The sequence below is a fragment of the Lagopus leucura genome, unplaced genomic scaffold (genome assembly GCF_019238085.1).
Source record: "Lagopus leucura isolate 7727_CA_CO unplaced genomic scaffold, USGS_WTPT01 Super-Scaffold_100008, whole genome shotgun sequence".
Taxonomy (NCBI): Eukaryota; Metazoa; Chordata; class Aves; order Galliformes; family Phasianidae; genus Lagopus; species Lagopus leucura.
In genome coordinates this window covers 6627918-6633917 of record NW_024962265.1, presented here as the reverse complement: position 1 = coordinate 6633917, position 6000 = coordinate 6627918, and the positions used below count along the sequence as shown (strand labels likewise).

At 48.0% G+C, this 6000-nt stretch overlaps 1 protein-coding gene across 2 annotated transcripts in view; it reads left to right on the top strand.

The window, feature by feature from the left end:
* Positions 1–658: 658 nt before the first annotated feature.
* Positions 659–6000, top strand: part of FAM107B (family with sequence similarity 107 member B) — a 61286-nt gene continuing 55944 nt past the window's right edge. The window contains exons 1-2 of one of the 2 annotated variants that reach the window (XM_042872807.1): positions 743–785; positions 2791–2904. The gene's annotated coding sequence lies outside the window, so the exon portion shown is untranslated. Of the gene's footprint in view, positions 786–2790; positions 2905–6000 lie in introns of both variants that reach the window. The other variant, XM_042872810.1, reaches the window with a different exon arrangement.

The window sequence follows — 6000 nt, the reverse complement described above, 5'->3', positions numbered from 1 at the left end:
GTCTGCCCAGAGAGGTTTGGATGCCCCGTCCCTGGAGGTGTTCAAGGCCAGGTTGGATGGGGCCCTGGGCAGCCTGGTCTGGTATTGAATGTGGAGGCTGGTGGCCCTGCATATGGCAGGGGGGTTGGAGGTCCCTTCCAACCCTGGCCATTCTGTGATTCTGTGGGACAAAGCGAAGCTTCAGCAGATTTGGACAAAGAGAGCAGAAATACAGACGCAGGAGCTAAAAACAGAGGCTCCTCTTCCAATAGGAAGAAAAAGAGGAGTCACTCGCAGGTAGACGAGCTCAGTCGACGGCCTAACGCCCTCGGCACGTTTGGGAACCACCTGCGATGAGACCAGGAGCCCCGCGCTTACAGCAGCCCGTCCCGCTGCGCTCAGCGCGGATGGAGGCAGCACAGCGCTCCGCGCCCGCCTCGGGATAGACTGCGGCCCCGCGGGCAGCCCGTCCCCTCCCTTCTCTCTCTCTTTCTCTCATCGCTTTTTCCCCCTTTCTTTCGCAGTTTCCCCCCCGCTCCTCTTCCCCCAGCTCCTGACAACAAAGACAACGCGGGGCTGGGGGTCGGGGCCGCCCCGGCGGTGACTCAGCGGCAGACCCGCCCCCGGCCCGCCTCGCCCCGGCCCGCCCCGCTGCTCGCTCAGGCGGGGCCGGGACGGAGCCGCGCGTGTGTTGGGGCCGCGCCGGCACTGGGCGAGCGGGCGGGTACCGCGCGGCCTCTTTCGTTCCCTCCTCCCGTCTCGGGGTCTTTTTCTCCTCGTTCCCCGCGGAGAGCCGCCCCGGCGAGGTAGGTGCAGCGTCTGCCGGCACACAAAGGCGGGCTGGCTGGGCTGGGGGAGGCGCTGCCGCGGAGCCCCGTCTGCCCGCCCGTAGGTGTGATCGGGATCGCGGGAATAGGAGATGCCCGTCGTTCTTAGGGGGGCAGAGAGACGGGAGAGCTCCTGTCCGAGCAGACGGCGGTTTTGCCCGTGATGGCAAATTTCCTCCTGGTTTTGGTCTGGTGGAAAGGTTTCCTCCGTGAAACAACTTTTGTCCTCTCCAAGAGGAGCCCGTGGCCTGGGGGCGGCCGCCCGAGCGTCCGGGGCTGCGTGGGGCTGGGATGGCACAGAGCTCAGGGCAGCGAGCGCAGCTGAACTTCTCTGTGCAAAGTGTGCATCCGAACCCATCTTTACTTCGGAGCGAGAGCAGGCTCCGCTTGCTCTGTGCGCCCATTCTGTGGCTCAGTCGGGGTTTCAACCCTCCTGTGTGTTGCGAGTCCAGATCTTCCTCTGCATTGGGTTGCAATGGTGCAACTGGCTGCACATCGAGGAGAACAGGCTGCCCAGAGAGGTTGTGGAATCTCCTCTGGAGATATTCGAGAGCCATCTGGATGCCTTCCTGTGAGATCTGCTATAGGGAGCCTGCTTTAGCAGGGAGGTTGGACTCCATCTCCACGCATCCCTTCTAGCCCCTGCAGTTCTGTGATTCTGTGAACTTGGGTGCTCACATGAGTAAGGGGTGTACACAGGTCTCTGTGACTTAATTATTTGTTTCCTTCTTCTGTTTGACTTTTTTTTTTTAATGCCGGAACTCACTGAGCTGTATGTCAATGCTGCGTACTGTCTTGGTTGGAGCTGGTTCTGCAAGTTCAGGGCACACTTATAGGACACCTGGGAGGCTGTAAGAGCGAAGGGGACAATGTCATTAGCAGGGTTTGTTGTGGCAGGAAAAGGGGAAATGGTTTCATGCTAAAAGAAGGGAGGTTTAGAGTGGATACAGGGAAAAAGTCTTTTACAATGTGATGGGCAGTGATGCTCTGGAGCAGGTTGCCCACAGAGCTGGTGGACACCCCATCCCTGGGGACATTCGGCTCTGAACTCCTGGTCTAGCTGTAGGAGTCCCTGTTCATTGCAGCAGAGGTGGATTAGATGACCTTTAAGGTTTCCTTCCAATTCAGATAGTTCAGTGATTCTATTAGGTGATAGGAACGTGTGAACTTTTGTTTTTCATTAAGAATTTGTGGAGTCCAACAAAAATGTATCAAAATGCAGAAGAAGTCTTTTGAATGAGCACAGTGTGGTTGTGTGTAGTTTGTGGCAGGCGTGTTATTGAATAACTCTGGCAGCAGTCTGTTCTGCACTGTGGGACTAAATATGTAGATATGTGTGGACTAAATCCTGCAGCACTGATCAGGATATTTAACTTTCTTTGGCTTGGCAGGGAGGTAGGAGCATAGAAGAACATTTTAAAAGTGGAAATAACTTGTGGCTCTTTTGGGCAACCGGAGAAGCAATCTCCTCCTGATACAAATTGAGAATCTCTTCCCTTATTGATGGCTGTTTTCCCAGCAATATATGGGCAGTGTATACAACGAATGTGGTAGCTGCTTGCTTATTGTCAGTGGCATTTGCTCACTAACAGTAAGTGATTGTTTGCTGGGCTTTATTAAGAACAACACGAATACCCTATATCTCCTAAAACAAAGCTTTCATTGTCTTAAAGCAACTATGAGCCAATTTCATGGTTAGTGAAGCTCCACTGATGTCAGTGGCGTTTTGCCAGGATGATTTTGGCAGGTGAAGTGTCACTTGTATTTTTCAGGGTCCAAAATGCCATGAGTAATGTTGCTATTTTATCTCCAGCATTTAAGTGTCATTAAGCATGAGTAATTACAGTGTTAGGCTGGTTTTCCCTGAAAATTAGGGTTGAAGTGGGGATCCACTTATAATCAGATCTAAATATTCTCCCATTTGCTCTCCCCCTTCTGCTACAGACCTTATATCCCTTGGTTTAAAATCTTCATTCTTTTTCAGTCTTGGCACCTTTTTTTCTCTCTTCAAAATTAAGAAGTTTCTCTGAATCATGAGCACAGGAGGGTTTTGAGAGTAGCTGTGTTGAGCTGTCCTACAGTAACACTGTGCTACTAGGTAAGTGATGAACTGCATGGCAGCTGCTGTTTGGACATCTTTCGTTATTCACACATGCACATGCCTCTTCTTTACAAGCTGATCTGTGTGGTAGTTACGGTCAGTGCATTTGCTGAAGTGGCAGATTGTTTGACAGAGTCACATAGTGTAACAGCCAGGCTTGAGATAGACTGAGTGAGCGGATCAGGGTGTGCGGGGGAAAATTCACTGAATTTTTACACAGTGCTATGTGTGCTAATCAAAAACAGTTCTGTTTCTCAACGCCACATCTAAACATCAGTTATGTTACATAATGTAACATAATGTTAGTAAGGAAAGAAAAACCACCTAAAAATTGGAGCAAAAGAAAACTGGTAGAGAGAAAAGCAAGGATTCTTGCTTAAAAGTTGTGGGAAGAAGAATGGAACTGCAAAACCAGTAATTGGCCTTGATAGATGTTTGGATCCAACAAAGCTTCAAAACATGATTTAATTGAACAGAACTATGTTATCTTTGTATGCATGTAACCATACTAAATATGTTTGTCTGACTCTAAATTGTCTGGCACTGTGTTAGTTTTAAAGACAGTAAGCTTCAGTGCTCAGCTTTACAAAATCTTTGATTCATTTTTATATCTGACAGTTTGATACAGTACAACTTTGGATCTGTCTGTTTTCATGTCATAAGTACAAAAAGAAGAGCATGTCAGACACACTTCCCAGCTGGTACTATTCTGACATTTTTGGAAAAAGCAAGCATTAAAGAGTAAACTCCACGTATTGTCTAACGTCAGAGAGAAGCCCATGGGTTGCACAGGTACACTCTGTTGAGTAAAGAACTGGCTGGATGGCTGGGCCCAGAGAGTGGTGATGAATGGAGTTAAATCCAGCTGACAGCTGGTCTTGAGTGGGGTTCTCCAGGGGTTGTACTGAGGCCTGTCTTGTTCATTCTCTTTATCAATGACCTGAATGAGGGCATTGAGTGCACACTCAGTAAGGTTGCAGGTTACACCTTGGAAGGAAGTGTTGATCTGCCTGAGGATAGGAACGCCCTACAAAGGGATCTGGACAGGCTGGATAGCTGGGCTGAGGCCAATGGGCTCAACAAGACCAAGTGCTGGGTCCTGCACTTTGGCCACAACAACCCTGGGCAACGCTACAGGCTTGGGGCAAAGTGCCTGGAAGACTGCAAAGGAAGAAGACCTGGAGGTTAAGGTGAGGTGAGCGTTAGCATCTCTTCCTGAGTAACAAGCTGTAGGACTAGAGGGAATGGCCTCAAGTTGCACCAGGGGAGATTCAGCTTGGATGTTTGGAAAAACTTCTCTGAAAGAACGATCATCCCTCTACCACAGGGAGGTGGAGTCATCGTTCCTGAAGGTGTTCAGGAAATGTTTAAATGTTCTGCTAAGGGTCGTAGTTCAGTGGGCAATATTGGTGACAGGTGGATGGTTGGACTGGATGATCTTGGAGGTCTTTGCCAACCTTGGTGACTCTATGGTTCTGTGGAAAAAAAAAAAAGAAGTGCTTAATACTTCTTCAGTTCACTGACTAGTCAAAAGTTTATTCTGGTTTGGCCATAGCTTGCATGTTCTTGAGTATCAGTGCTTGTATGGTTTGAAGCTTAAGATGATGGTGGAAGGCCTGAATTTTTTTTTTTTTTTTTTGTTAATGTACCTGCAGAGCATGGAAATTGAGGCTTTAATGTTTATTTCTAAAGCAAGACGACAGAAAGGTTCATCTCTAGAAAGAGAACTGGTTGTATAACCTGAACAGAGAGGTTGGTTGAAGAAGCAGTTGGCCACTACCAGCATGCATATTGCTTGTTGTTAGGTCATGGCAAAGAGGAGTTTTTTGTACTGATGAGTCTTTAAACAAGGACATTCAGCACATACAGGAGAGAGAAAACAGAAACATTTTTCTTCTCCTTTCTACATCTTCCTTTAAATGATGGGCATGGTTTTCTCGGACATGTCTCTGGCTGGATTTCTGGGGTGCTCCTTCAGCTCATTGCGGGTGAGCAAGAGCCAACAGAAGAGAAGTGGGAGCCCTGCAGAGCCAGGAAGGTGCTGATGAGACCATGGCTGCTTCTCTGTGGCCCCTTTGGCTCGGTTAGATGATGTGAGTGCAGATCCTAGCATGAGAGACCAGGCTCCTGACCCTCTCTAAAGGTACTTTCTGTAGGTCCTGCTGCTTCTCTGTTCTGTGCAGTCACACACCTAGCTGATCTTAGTGCCAAGGGTTGTGTGCAGCAGGGGGCAGTGGGGGTAATTCTCTTGTGGCAGAGTTCTCGTGGGGATTCTGTGAGGAGGCAGCACTAATATCTGTGAGGAAAGGCATTTCCTTCTTTCCACAGAACCTGAAAACATTACAGGGTACCTGCTTGTGTTTCATGGCACTGGGAATACAGAAGTTTGAACTAAGGCTTTGTTGGCGGTTGGAATTGCAATCTCTCACTGTCTTATGTTTAGTTTCAGAACATATTTTGAGCTTGCAGTCTGCTTTGTGTTTAGTTTATGTTTCATGTGGTGAAGGGTAGGAAAATCACAGGTGAGAAATCAGTGTTTCCAAGTTATGTCTATCAAGGAACAAGCCACAGAGATTTTGGGACGCTTGTGATTTAAAAATATGATACAGTCCAGTGGACGCATTTCAGCTTAGTATTTACTGCTATTCTTTTGTCCTGGATCTAAGGCTATCAGGGCAGGGTATGTTTTGGCTTGGTGCAGTTTGAGTTCTGGTATAGATACAGTCTAGCTTGGAATTAACCGAGCCTTTAGCAAGTCATCAGCTTACTTTGATGAGATGAGGATGCTGGTTTGATGAGGAGAGCAAGGAGCACAAATGCAGTCAGACTAAATAAGGCACTGTTATTTATCCAATGAGCAAAACTTCTGGATTTGCTTACATTTTAAAAATTTCTCTGGCAACACAAAGCTAGAAGTTTGCCTTTTGGGCTTCTCAAAGAGAGGAATAGCTCAGTCTGCTAGGAACAAATTTGTTTCCTTCAGGTGTGATCTGTTTCCTTCTTTTTTGCACTTAAACTGAAAGTTCAGGCAGTGTACGTGCTTGCAGGATAAAATGTAAAACCTGTGTGGTGTCTTCTAGCAGGTCTCAGCCC